We start from the raw sequence: 14,943 nt of genomic DNA on the forward strand, positions 1-14,943 counted from the left end.
TTGTTCTCTGCTGCTGCGTCCGTGTCCGGGACTACTGAACAACATTCTCCAGTTTCCTGTTTTATCTATTTGAGAATAGATCTATTACTGGCCTTTCCCACAAGACAAGCATTCTGTCTGCCACCTGTTTTATGGATAATGACAAATGAAATGTTAGATGTCCTGTCAGAGTACTTTGTGCTTATTTAAAAAGAACTCATCATCTCAGACCTAGATGTTGAAGGCTTTTTGTTAGCACAAGCCTGGTCAAGAAAGAAGTATCCAAGAATACAATTTTGTTTTGGTCAGGGGAAACGATCAGGAATGCATATTTGATAGAATCAGTAGGTTCAGATAATGTTGTGAGAGCAAGAGTGCAGGACATCAGAGGTCTGAGCTCTTCTTTTGCATTCAAGAAGAATATGTCTGTTCAGAGAATTCTGAAAGCTGGTGTATGGTTAAGACAAACTGCTTTCACTTCCTTTTACTTGAAAGACGTTGCCCGTATGTCTTTGGACACTTTTTCCTTGGGTCCGGGGGTGGCTGCTCAACCAGTTGTGTAGCTCATCCAGTATCCCTGGCAGGTCAGTCTTAAGATGAAGGTAGAAAGTAGATTGAATGAGATGACTGGTCTGTTCTTTTCTATTTTTTCTATGTACTTCTTTACCTATGGCCAGTAAAGAGAAGAGTACTACTATTGATAAGCTGTTAGGGTGATTAATCCCTTCGCCAACGGCCTGTTGTATTGCTGCAAATGCTTGCATATCGCATGAGACCCCCTGTTGACCGCGAGTATCAGTCATTACTTACTCCCACCAAATTTTATGTTATTCATATTTCTCCTTTATATTCTTATGTGAAAACATTGTGTATATATCAATTAATAATTTTTACCACATTAGCAAAAAAATAGTAAGGTTATCAGAAAAAATAGGAATATTTAGTTAAAAATATAATTGCAGAAGTAGAAATAGTTATAAAGTAGTAGAAATAGTAGTAAAGTAGTAAAAATAAAGTAGCAGAAAAAGTAGTAAAGTATTAGTATAATAGTAGTAGCAATAGTAATAGCAGTACTAGTTTCCTTACTGAAACAGTTAGTCCTAGGTTTCATACAGAAACAGCGTATACTTCAATGAATGTTTATGGCATTGGTAATAATAATAATAATAATAAAAATAATAATAGAAATAATAATAATAATAAAAGGAACAGCATCTCGTGACCAATACATATACATAAGGGGGCAGTTTATTCACCCCCATTATCATCAGCAAGCTATAAAAAACATACATCTCACCACGAGTAACATCTCACCACGAGTAACAGGTCTCCATAGAAGTCCTTTACCTACACTTTCCTGTTGAATGAAAGTGCTCCTATGCCCGATGTCAATTACATCACCACCAAAAAAAAAAAAAAAAAAAAAAAAAAAAATCACGCAAGCAGGTGAAATGTGGTGTGTAAGCAGGAATTCCATTGTCACCCTCCGTGAATTGTGGGGGCTGGGTCTGGGCCCACGTCACCAGATGGATCAGTTATAAACGCTAACCCTCATCGACAATAGGTTCAGTGTCTTCCAAACACTTGTTGTCACTGTCATCCTCTAAGAAACTATCACTATAATCATCATCTGATAGATATGGCAGGTACTCAGACCCTTACTCTGAAAGACCATCATCTGGCTTGATACTGAAAAAAAAAAAACATAAAATAACTACAATCAAAAGGGAAATAGGTTTAGAATTCAAATCTACATGGTTTACGGACAAAATCGTGATCATCCTTCTCAGATAATAGCCTGAGGCTATGAAAATGACGTCACGACGTCCATCGGACGCTCATTGGCTAGAATGAATTGTGGGTGGAGCTTCAGCACCTCTCTCGTACACAATACTGTGTCTGGAAACAATCCAAGATGAAGAAAACAGCTTTGCTTTTCGAGGGGGGATGAAAGACGTATAAGCGTACGTTGCGGTCTTTTATTACTGAACTGTAAAAGACGTAGGTGTATGTCCCAGTGCTGAAGGGGTTAATAATGTAAGATACCTTTCAGTAGCAACACATTCCTCTCTCTAGCAAGGAGAGAGAGGGATGATAACAAACCCACATAAAAATAAGAGTATACATTGGTTTGTTATTGGAACAGATAGCTTTTTATCTTCTGCAAATGCAATGAACTGTAACATTGTATGAAACACCCAGAAATATGAACCTAAAGATACTAGTATATGGCTATTAATTTAGTCAAAGTTATTTTGTTTTAATTTTCTGTATTGGTGAAAAGCTGGTAATGTTCAATGTATGGGAAATGTGGGTTTAGTTTTAGAAAATGTCTTTATTTATTTGTGTTGTGACATCATAGAAGACAAGATGGCAGCAGCGTGGGGTGAAAAGGTAAACAATAACAGAACAGGCAGAAGAGGGCACATGGAACTGGTGTTTGGTAGGTAGTAGAGAGCTCTCTGTCTTGTGGGTAAGAAAGTAACTGATGAGCTCACAGGATGCCCTTGGGCATTGTGGGAACTGCCAATACCCCATGAGTGGATACAAATGCCAACAGTTCCTGGATCACACAAGTATTTTTTTATTAATGGTACCGGATTTCCAGCTGGCGCTAGGTTATCCTAATGTTAAGACCTCAAGTTTGTTAGTTATGAAAAATACAAATTGATTAAAATTTTGTCATTTTAGCCCAGTCTGTAAGGGTTATGAGAACTCATTTCCCTAGTTCTTTTTCTCTTTCCATTCCCTGTGAATATACTTTTGCTTGGATATTGTATGTTATGTGCCATTATTTCCTCCTCATGGAGAATGATCACTGCCAACACCAATGTGAGGGTCGTAGACAGTGATGCAACTGTTTCATGTTCCTTATTTTGCTAGACCCACTTGACTTTGTACTAGTAGAGGAAGGGACTGTACTCTGTTGTTCCATGTGAGAAATGTGTATCATGGCCATCACCCCAAAAGTCAAAGTCAAAGTTGTCAGTTTCAGTCCTACCCCAGGTTATGCCTGTCGGGCAGACTTCGGCCAGGTAACCCCAACTCCCCATCATGACGTCACTCATGGTGGTAACCACTGGTAGACAGCCTCGCTTATTCGCACCTAATGGGAGGTGAACGCCGGCCCGCAAGATTACGAGATCAACACATTACCAACTGTACTATGACTAGCAGAGGATGAACCCTTCACCAGCAGCTTTGGAGGTTCTCTCTCCACTGGAAGTCATGCCAAATTCTTCTGGAACCTTCTTGCCTCCTGCTACCATCAGGAAGGAACAGGTCACATACTACAAACCTGTCAATCCCTCATCTGATGGTGAAGAAGCAAAGGATTTATCTTCCCAAGAGTATTTATGTAAGACGTGGCCATCTTTGAATATACAAGGAAATCCATCGCTTACTGCTTTCTTGGATTCTTAGCTGGAAAGATGTAACTAACTCTCCACCACTGTCACAAGGGGTTGCCTGTCACAGTGCCCAGCAATAAGAAGTGGAGCCTTGGTTAGCATTAATTCTTCTTAACAGATACAGGGTTCTATTTAAGAACCTTTGCCATTGCCTGTCCATGACAATGATTCTGTTCCCAACATACTCCCTGGATATATGGAAATCTCAAGCCTTCTTTGTAGAGGAGGAAACAAAAAAGAAACTCGTTTAGATGTGGAACGCCACTCTCTTGGCTGGGAAGGCTTCAGGGTCATGGAGACTAGTGGTCGACCTCTTGGCTAAATAAATACATTTAGCAGATTCTGTTCATAATGAAAACCACTTACTTAGTCCAAATTCCCATTTATCAGGACTTTGAAAGTACCTCCACTGTGTCTGCAAGCAGATTTTGTTCCAGTTCAAACCTCTGTGCTTTGCATTAACACCAGCCACACAGGTGTTCACTTGAGAGTTTTCCCTAGTTGCCTACTTGGGATCATTCGAAAGGCATCCACTTCGTATGGTACCTGGATGACTGGCTGAGTCTACCTTCCTACAAGGAACATATTCTGAAGGATTTGTAAAACTGTCTACTACCCTTTTGTTTGTTTGTATGATGTTTTTACGTTGCATGGAACCAGTGGTTATTCAGCAACGGGACCAACGGCTTTATGTGACTTGCGAACCACGTCGAGAGTGAACTAATATTACCAGAAATACACTCCTCTGTCTGAGAATCAAACTTGCGGCCACTGAGGTGGCACGCCAACACCATACCGACCACGCCACTGAGGTGCTTCTACTATCCTTTTGTCATGCTTGTAGAAATGGCAAAGAAAGCCTTCCTGGTGGGCTTGAAGTATGTAAGTGCATGTGTATTTCCGAAGAGTGTGAGTGAGCAAGCGATTGAGAGAGAGAGAGAGAGAAAGATCGTGATTGGAGGATGGATAATAAGGAGTGGTTTGATAACGGGCAAACGCGTCTGTGTAGTTGGTTATGGGGAGTCGTGTGTAGTTGGTTACGGGGAGTCGTGAGAAGTCGGTAAGTGAGTGAAGTCAGAGTCGGCAGCGGTATTTTGGAAAAGAGTATTTATGGTTGGTCAGTTGTTTGTCGTTTCCTGGAGTTGTTTTTTAATTATTATTGGAAGGTTGTTGTGCTGGTGCTTGAAGGTTGTCATGCTTGTATGGTTGGAAGGTTGCTGACCTTGTGAGTTGTGGAGTGTTGTTGTTGAAGAGCTGTTGTGATTTCTTGGTGTTGTGGTTGGATGTGGACTTGGAAGGTTGTTGTTTTGATGTTGGTGTTCGTCTGCGCAGTGATCTGTTGGGTTGTTGAGTTGTATGGTTGTAGTACTCGGTTGGTTTGTGTTGTGATTCTCAGCGGTGGTTGTGTAGTGATGACTAGGCTATATCCAGCGGACAACACAACGCCTAGCCCGAGTATCTTGAATCTGGAGAGCAAATGAATGCGAGATTTGTTTGGTTTCCTTGTTGAACCAACTGTCCTGTGTGTAAATAGTAACGTAAAGGGAAAAGTGTGGCTGTGGGAAAATTTGTCAGCTGGTACAACTAAGGTAACTGTGGGAAGATTGCTTGCTTTCTTTGCTTTGCTTGTGATCCTGCCACCCCACCCTCTAGACATTTCAAAAAGAGGCTTGGGTGCACACCTGAGAGGAGATTGTTTCAGGAGTAGACTGAGGACTTAACACATCTGCATACCAGTGTACTGGAAATGCAAGCAACCTAGCTGCAGGCAGAATATCCTGACAAATCAGCTAAGCTGCAGGGTTTAGGTGGTGGGGGATGGAGTGGTCCCGGGGATTCCCCTTGATTGATCTATTCACAACCAGGCTGAACAGGAAACTTTCCATCTTATGTTCCCAATTGCCAGATCTGTGGACAGTCAAAAAAGACACTTACCAATCTGGATGTGTGTGCTTTTCCACCATTCAGTCTTCTCCAATGGTTTGATATGATAAATTTTTAATCAATTTGTATTTGTTCATATACGAAACAAACCTTCGGTCTTAACATTAGGATAAATACTCGGTGCCAACTGGAAACCGGTAAAGTTTAAAATAATTGTGTACGCAAAGGACTATTGGCATCTGTGCATGGTCACGAGACATGTGGAGCCACCCACATACCCCTCAATAACTCGTGACCCCGTCAGTTTTCTTCTTACAGCCTTTAAGTGAGGACATAATTTGCTCCGTCCTTTTAAGCCAGTTTAGTTTGCCCCCTGTTGTTTTCAATTTGTTTGTTTGGAATTCCCGGGTATGTGAACATGAAGCCTTCTCATGCTGCGAGACTTCCTGGATATCACAAGAAGCAGATAAACACCCTGATATTTTCTTCGACGATTTTGACGTCGAGGTACTCATCGGGTAGTAAGTCGTAGGTGCAGAAACTCTTAAGGTACAGTTAATTCGTTACCTGTGCTTTGGAATATCGCATATTCATATGGATTGCCTGCAATCCAAAGCTTTGATGTATCGATGTGCTTTGGGAAGTAATTATGACATTGTGTTCCTTTCCCTGCGGGGAGAGGTGTGCATCGCCATCTTGTTTTCGTTCCAGATACATGGGTAGAGAGGATGCAGGTGTGCGGTCGGTGTCAGGCTTATCAGGAGAACCAACCCAAGGGCAGTTGGTTTGATGTATAACGACATGCTGCCCTCCAGGGTCCCACATGATGGATGTCCCTTATTTCCTGATATGCACTGAATGGCGGTCGGATGCGTCGCCATCTGTAAAGAAGCAGATAGTGCAACACGGCAGACTTTGATGTCAGGTTGCTATGCCTATGAGAATAACATCAACAACCTTGCACTTCTGGTAGGGTGCTGGCTTCGCATTCAAGATGCTCAGTGACGTCATAAACATGGCGACCGCCATGACGTCACTTCACAGCTGCAGCTTACACGGAGACATGCTTCCATTTTCATTACGAGGTACAAGAGTACATTACTACTATGTTTTTGGATTGGAGATTTTTAATGCACATTGTTTTTGAGAGAAATTACAAGTGTTAGGAGATATAAGTCACATAATGGAAGACACAAGTCTTTCCTCTGTATCCTTCTGCTTAGGCGTCAACAAGCTTAGGTGACTGGCTTTGATGCCAGTGCGTTCTACTGCCAATCCTGGAAGAATAGGGACTTTGTAGTTGATCCTCGAGCCAAGAGGAGAAGTTTCTTCTCCATCTTTGAGCCAGGATTGTTACATCCCTAATATGTGAAAGCACAAGAAGTAGTTGTAATTGTCGAACAAGTGAATGATGGAAAGTTAGTCTAGTGTGGCTGCTGTGAAGAGTTGGAAAAGGCTAGAATCAGGGACTTCGTGACTGATCCTCGTGCCAAGAGGAGAAGAATAATTTCTTCTTCATCTTTGAGTCAGGTCTGTCACATCCTTGTAAAGTAGAAATGCCACAGAAGGTTGGGTCTCTTGATCTTGGCTGCAAGAGTACCATCAACAGCCTCACGCTTCCATCAAGTGTGATGACGTCATAGCCAAAACCGCTTGCAAAATGGCGGAAGTCATGACGTCACAGCCTACTGATTCTCGATCTACTTTGCTGCCTCCGGAACCTAATACGCTTTCTGACTCATTGGTACACACAGTAATGAAGGATAAACAGGATCTAGAGGTGAAAATTGCTAAGAAAGATAAACAGGAAAGGCGTGATTCATCGTCTTCTTCCTCTGGATGGTGTCATAGCAGAGTTTGATGGCGCACTGATTGTACCAGTCAAGTGTTGGAGGATACGGGATTTTGTGACTGATCCTTGGGACAAGAGGAGAAGAGTAAATTCTTCTTCATCTTTGAACCAGGACTGTCACAGTCCAATCAGCAAGAAAGTCAAGAAGTCAGTGGCTGGTAAGCTCAAGGCAAGCGGACGAAGCCGTTTACAAGAGTCCGAACGAGCGAAAGCGTCGATGGTCGCTGGGCTAGTGGCCGACGCGGAGTTGCCAGTGGTGACTACGAAGAGTCTAAGAGAGACTACAATGCCGTTGCTGAACTTTATACATATGCCGAGGCTTTTACAAACATTTTCCATGTACTCTAGATGTCAGAGTATTGCAATATGATAAAATTGCTCTCATATTTGTATATAGGATTGCAAATAGATACCTTCTCAAATCCTACTGACTATTCGAGATCGAGCCATCAGTGGCCATTAAAGATCAAAGATGCAGAGGCCATATGGTCGGACGGCCGTGACACATGCAAATAGATACCTTCTCAAATCCTACTGACTATTTGAGATCGAACCATCAGTGGCCATTAAAGATCAAAGATGCCGCGGCCGTATGGTTGGACGGCCATGACGCACCCGGACATTTGTCAGAGGGTAGGAGTGAGTTAACGTCTTCTGTGGCTGAACACAGTGCGTTAGAAATGGAGGAAAGAGAAAACCAAGAGTTTCTGGCTTTGTATGCAGAGGTGATTGAATTGATTAGTCAATTCAATAACCTTTCGGGGAACATGGAGAGACATGCCAGCATGCTTCCCCCGGGGATTGACATGGTGTTTGGTTTGAAAAAGGATACGAAAGTGTATGAATTACCTTGTTCAAGTCATATAGAGTCAGTTTTACAACACGTAAAATGCACGGATTGATGGAAGGATATGGATACCTCTTAGTAATCGTATACAGCCTGAATGGTGGGAATTAGCATACTTTGGGTTGACCCCAGAAAATTTCAAACCTTTACAGGTAAGAAGAATTCCCATGTTTTATATACTTGTTTGTATAATCTGGTTTCTTCCTATAAGAATATTGACCAAACGCTTCGACTCTTACACAAGTAGTTAAAGTTAATCGAAACCTTGGTTCCTTCTAAAGTACTGTAGAACCATTCTTCTTAATGAAATCTCATGGAAACTCAAGTTGAAAGGAAGAGGTGAACATCTTTCTTTGGCCACTTAAGGTAGCCAAGCCTAAGTAGGGCACTTGTAACCTAAGAGGCTATAGCCAGGATAATTGGGTCATACCTTTTAGCCTAACAAGTGGTTATATTCGTAGCCTATTCCAGCCAGTCCGAGTCTACTGCTACTATCTATCTTAGTTAATCTGAGTAGTAGTTCTTAGCTTAGACTGTCCGAACTAACTGGTTTGGGTATGCATGTGCTGGCATGGGCCAGCTAATGGTTGCGGTTTAGTTTTTGAACCTGCATTTACTATCTTAGATTAATCTGAGTGGTACAATTCCTAGTTAGCTTAGCCGGGTCCGCTTAGCCTAACTCGTAGGTTAGATGACTTAACATGGTCTGGCTGCTTGAACATGCCTTTACCATCTTAGATTGGGCGAATTAGTAATGTTATAAGTATAGCTGAGCATAGACTAGTGCCTAGGCTACCCATTTGAAACACTTTTACCACCTCAGCCGAGAAGGTTGTGGTTGTAGCCTAGCATGTATAGCCCAAACTTTGTTGAACGACTTTACCCTAACCTAAGTCATTTAGTTTCTAGATTAAGCTAGTCTATACTAGCCTAGCCTAGTTAAGAGTACTTCTCTGATGGACGTAACCTACCCTAAGTGATGGAGAAGTTAGCCTAGCCTAATTGGAAGAGTTAACATAGCCTAACCTAACCAAACCAGGGTCCTAGCCTAATTGGAAGAGTTAACATAGCCTAACCTAACCAAACCAGGGTCCTAGCCTAATTGGAAGGGTTAACATAGCCTAACCTAACCAAGCCAGGGTCAACCTGGTCTTGCCAACTTAAAATAAGTTAGTCAATTCTTAATTGACTATACCTACATAGACTAGTCCAAGTGGTTATTGGCTAAGTTAACCTGGAATCTGCAAATGGGTCTCTTCCCTAGTGGTCTAGTTTCTATATTGAAGTCATGAAACTAACATAGAGGGTTCGAGCTTCAGTTGGCTAGAGCAAGCCATTAGAACCTCATCAAATCTGGAAGGGGAAGGTGTGTTTCCCATTCTTCAAGAGTGAGGTAGGGTGAAGTGACATTGGGCACAATTCTGGGCTAGGTTACGCGAGAATAGCACCATGATGGTTTCTGGCAATATAGGATTTCAGTTTGGAGGGTAGCATATTGAACATATGCCGGTATATTGTAACAGGTCACCGCATAAGGTGTTTCGTGGTTGGGAAGTAACATTACTTCTGGAAAAATTAGCCATGTCCTGTTAACAGATTAATTTCTTGGACAGGAGGATAATTGGGACGTGTCTGAATAGAATATATTATCATAGGACATTCTCCTGGGGTTTTTCCTTTGATATAGTCTATATAATTGGAAAAGTTAAGTGTATCTTAGTTTTTACAAAAACACCAATTGGTCACCTACCTAGCAACGGGACCTGCAGCTTATTGTGGGATCCGAACTGCACTATATCAATAAATTAATTTCTATCACCAAAAATAAGTTTCTCTGATTCCGCGTTGGCCGAGATGGGAGTTGGACCTCGGACCACCGGTTTGGCAGATAAGTGCACAAACCACTCGTCCAGAGAGGAACTCGTATAATGGAAAAACCATGTAGGAGCTGTCTCAGGCGTTTCACCCTTTGAGGAGCCTGAGGATTCCATTTGCGATACTGGGGACAACCTGGAGTTTACGCAAACTCTAGGTTCTACCTGTTCCTCCATGTCCCGAACAGAAGGATGGGTTCCAGTAATTAAGGAGGACCCAGGATGAGTGACTGATAAAGTTTATTGTAGCACAATCATCGCTACCAGGTTCATGTGGAGAAGAGGCACCACTGATAGGTAGAATTAATATCTCAAGGTCTGGAGGTTGACCAGTATCCCTTTTCAAACTAATAGTTTTAAGATTTTTGGTGCAGTGTCACCTCGGACGTAGTAACACGACTCCAAAGGTCGTTGGCACACATACAGAATGACTCTTTGGCCGTGACTGCCTGTATAGAGGAGGTTTCTGTCCATTAAAGGCATTCGGTCAGTAGATAATGATCTGGTGGAGAGGTTGTCAGAACAGAGGGAAGTATCTCAGTAATTACATGTATGGTGATATACATTGGACTGGTGATTGGGCATGTGAATATCACTTCACACTGAGTAATCTTCAGATGAATCAGGAGCATTGAACTGGACGGGGCACATAAGAACTCCGATCTGATAAGTGAAAACATACTCTGTATCAGAGTAGACTTGACGGATTACCACCAGGCACATACATCCATCACATTATAGGAAACTGACCGTGGATGGGGGTCTTCCTCTGACCTAGGTAGAGTGGGAGTACTCAATAACCAGGCATTTGACGTAGACTCAAAAGTAGTTAGGAACATCAGTTCCAATTTGCCCTGGAATCCGGATAATGAGTCAATGCAGCACAGGTCATGATGACAGATACATTTCTTAGTCATGCTCAGTACGGTGTATGTGTGAGAGACCTTCAGCAGGGCCGGCTTTGACTTGCCAGAGTACTTTGTGGTTATAGAAAGAACTACTTCACCTAGAACATAAAGGTGGTAGACGTCAAGGAACAGGCCAAACAGAGGTGATCAGTAAAGCCTACTCCTTGCTTGTCAAGTTGTACCAATGAGGTTATACAGAAGGGAAGGTCATCAGAGGAATATGGGCCTTCTGGCATTTAAGAACATATCTGTTAAAATGATCATGACGGTTGGTCTGTGACTGTATCGAAGCTCAAAAGGAGGTGTCTGTCTGTTCATTGAAATTTGAGAGTGGGTTCTTTGTTATGAAAAACCACTTTCAATTTCTTGTATATATATATATATATATATATATATATATATATATATATATATATTATATATGTATATATATAAGGTTGCCCAGAGGTCCTTGGACACAATTTCCTTGGGTTCTTTGGTGTAACTCATCCAGTACCCCTGGCGGGTCAGTTGGTATCTTGTCTAAGATGATGGTATGAATGTGAAATGGAGGAGTTAACTGGCCTCTTTCCTTTTCAAATTTCTGTCTCCTTCTTTACTTAGGGCAGTAAGAAGAGAGTACCATCATAAGCTGGAACGGACAAGGTACAGGTGAGTAAAGTGGCCATACTGTTAGGGTTAGTATCAGTAAGATACCTATCAGTAGCAGGACATTCCTCTCTCTAGCAAGGGGGAGAGGAATGATAACAAACCTTCAGGAGTGAAAGAATTGGTTTGTTAGGAGAACAGATCTTATCTTCCTCGGATGCAATTAACTATGACATTGTGTAAAACCCAGAAGTCTGACTCTATGATATTCATATATGTCTTAGATTCGGAAATACTTGTCAGTTGTTTCGTAGAATTCTGGTATTCAGAAAACTTATCAAAGGTGGCAAACTCCAAGTTGGTTAATAGTACTTACCTCCCACCAAGAGTAAGTCTATCCTAATGTTAAGACCGAAGGTTTGTTTCGTATATGAACAAATGACAAATTTTAACCAATTTGTATTTTTTATAACTTAAAAACCTGAGGTCTTAACATACAAAGGCCCACCTCTAACCACCCCTCTATCAACTAACCTGGGTTGGAAGAATAACTAACGGGGTCACGAGTTAATGAGGGTGGCTCCACGTGTCTCATGACCAAGCACAGATGCCAATAGTCCCTTGCGTACACAATTATTTTAAACTACCGGTTTCCAGCTGGCGCTGAGTATTTATCCTAATGTTAAGACCTCAGGCTTGTAAGTTATGAAAAAAACAAATTGGTTAAAAATTTGTCATTTTTCATAGCTAACAACCGTGAGGTCTTAACGAGAGGATAATCTTCTAGTGCCAGCTAGAAACCAGTTAAAACAGTAAAAAATTGTAAAGCAAGGACTCTGTGGCATCTGGGAACTGATGCATATACGAGGTGGAAGCTGGTGACTGACCAGGCTTGGAACCTCATGATGCATCAGTCTTTCTTCCAGTGTGTTTGTCACATTGGGTCTTCGGATGACTGGTGGCCTGTCATTGGCCACATGATTAGTGGTACACAGATCTGCCGACTCTCCTGGTTGGGGTGCCGAGGGAGTTGCCAGTGGTTCCCCTCCTGTGTAAGCCACATATCATCAAGCATTTCAGTCCTTCACCTTAGGTGGGTGGAGGTTATCCAGTATTTCCTGCAAGAGAATTTTCAATAGGGCAGTCAAATAAATGTTTGGGTACCTCCATCATTCCTCAGCTATTGTGTATCCAGGAAAGTCAGCTATCTTCTGTGAATGGTTTCACAGAGGGGGTTACTTCTGGTTCAAGTTAACCCTCTGGTGATCCGATGACACGAAACCGTGTCAATAAATTTTTTGCCAAAAGTGTTCTGATGGCGCGATTTCCATGACATCCGTAAGTTATTTAAAAAAAAAAAATCATCCGAATTACATGAGCACTGCGCCATTGGGTGGGCAGATCTTGGACCTACAAGGAAACGTAAACAGGAACCTGTTAGCATGATTTATTATTGAGTGAATAATTACGAAAATGTTAGAGTATATATATACAGTAGTACCTCGTACTTCAAACTTAATCTGTTCCCAGCCAACCCAAAAAGTCCCCCTTATCACATTTTTTTTCTATTATTAATGTGTTCAAAGGTTAAATTAAGAGTGTAAAGTAATGAAACTACATATGAAGTAAAATTTTCCAAATTATATTTTTTCTGTGAACGATTTACGAAGTTTGGTAAAAATGGTGCCTGGCTGGCTGGGGGATGGAGGAAGGAGAAATGGCCCGGGAACCCTTTGAGCAAACCGAATTGGTTGCAGTATGCAAAGGTTGATAGCAAAATAAATTTTATTCACATATTAGCTACAAAGATAATCAAAGGAATTGAGAGAGAGAGAGAGAGTATTTACACTTTGATCTTAAGTGAACAAAATAGATTAATAATTGTGCCACAATACATCAACTTACTGTTGGCAAACAGCACACTTTTAAAACAACATGAGGATTTTGCAAACAAATAAGTCAAGAATGCAAGAAAAAGAGAGTGAAAATAACTTTTCACAAGGAAGCCCCCTTTAACAAACAATCGAAGGCATGTGGAAGCTGAAAGCGGCGCTAGTTTATTACAGAGCTGTTACTTTAAAGGCCCGTCCACACGGTCAAGCTTTGCTCGACGAACTTTGTTCGATGTGACGTCAGAAGCGGAGAAAATGCGGCAAAGTTCTGACTTTTCCAGCTGTTTCTCCGCTTCTGACGTCACAGCGGACAAAGTTCGTCAACCAAAGCTCGACCGTGTGGACTGGGCCTTACAGTAGTAAAAAAATCACCAAAAGCAATTATCACTAGATTGGTATTTTACCGTAACAAAAATAAGTGATTTGGGCAGATCGAGTGTAAGTGAAAGAAATGGGCGAATAATCATCCCAGATCAGCTGATACGTCAATGGGAAGCATCAGAGCTGTTCTCTCTCTATTGTCTCACTCATCGCACCGAACACTGACTCGAGCAAGCGTTTCTTTCTCTCTCTCTCTCTATTGCGTTTGTTTTCATGTTTTATCATTATGTTAAATTTATCGTGAAATATAATTTTTTTGTGTGAATTGGTACTGCTTTTACGTACATATTATCGTAAAGATTTTACTGTCTCTTCTTCTCTCCTCAACAATACCACGACGCACAAGTGAAATAACATTTTATTTTTATGTGAATTGGTACTGCTTTTATGTGCATATTACAGTAAAAAATTTACGGTTTCTTCTCTCCTCAACAATACCACGACGCAACATAACTTAAAATCATTCATTCATTATTCCTCAAAAATATAAACGCTCCCTTACTCCACCTTAGGTTAACTGTGTATCACCGCAATGACGAATAATTTTGTTAATCATTTGTGCTAAATTTGATTGTGAAAAGCTTTGTTCTTTCATTTACTGTTTTGTTAATATTGTTTAAGTAGACCATTTCACTGGTCTCACTCGGCTCACCGAACACTTTCAATTAAGACCTTTTTTTCTGTATTGCATTTGATGGTTGTCATATTATATCATTGCGTTAAATTTTTTGGGAAATTCCCGTTGTATGTGAATTGTTATTGCTTTTACATACATACAGTAATATTTTAACTCTCTCTTCTCCTCTCCTCAACATATCAACATTCCCTCGTTTAGTCTCGAGTCAGCTGGGCCTGACATTACAGCGGTTACGTACGATTTTATGCATCTTTTATGCTAAATGTTATATGAAATGCTTTATACTTTTATTTACTTTGTAAAATATTGTTATCATTAACTATATACTGTAAATGAAAAAATAATTTTAATTCAGTTTAACTTTAAGACTGTAGGCAATCAATACAAGTATAAACTAGCTATTCAGTCAGTTAGAAGAACAAGCATTTGTTCGATAAATGATACAAAATTTTCTCAAAAATGTTAAAAAAACTGAGTGTTTGACATAAGAAACGTCAAACGAGATACCCCTATAAATAATTACATATATTAATATATATATATATATATATATATATATATATATATATATATATATATATATAATATATATATATATATATATATATATATATATATCTAATAAAAGGAGCCCATAAAAACACCAAAATGTAGAGAGAAAAGTACTATATTTCAGACTGACTGCTGTCTC

This window comes from Macrobrachium nipponense, chromosome 21 (assembly GCF_015104395.2).
Source record: "Macrobrachium nipponense isolate FS-2020 chromosome 21, ASM1510439v2, whole genome shotgun sequence".
NCBI lineage: Eukaryota > Metazoa > Arthropoda > Malacostraca > Decapoda > Palaemonidae > Macrobrachium > Macrobrachium nipponense.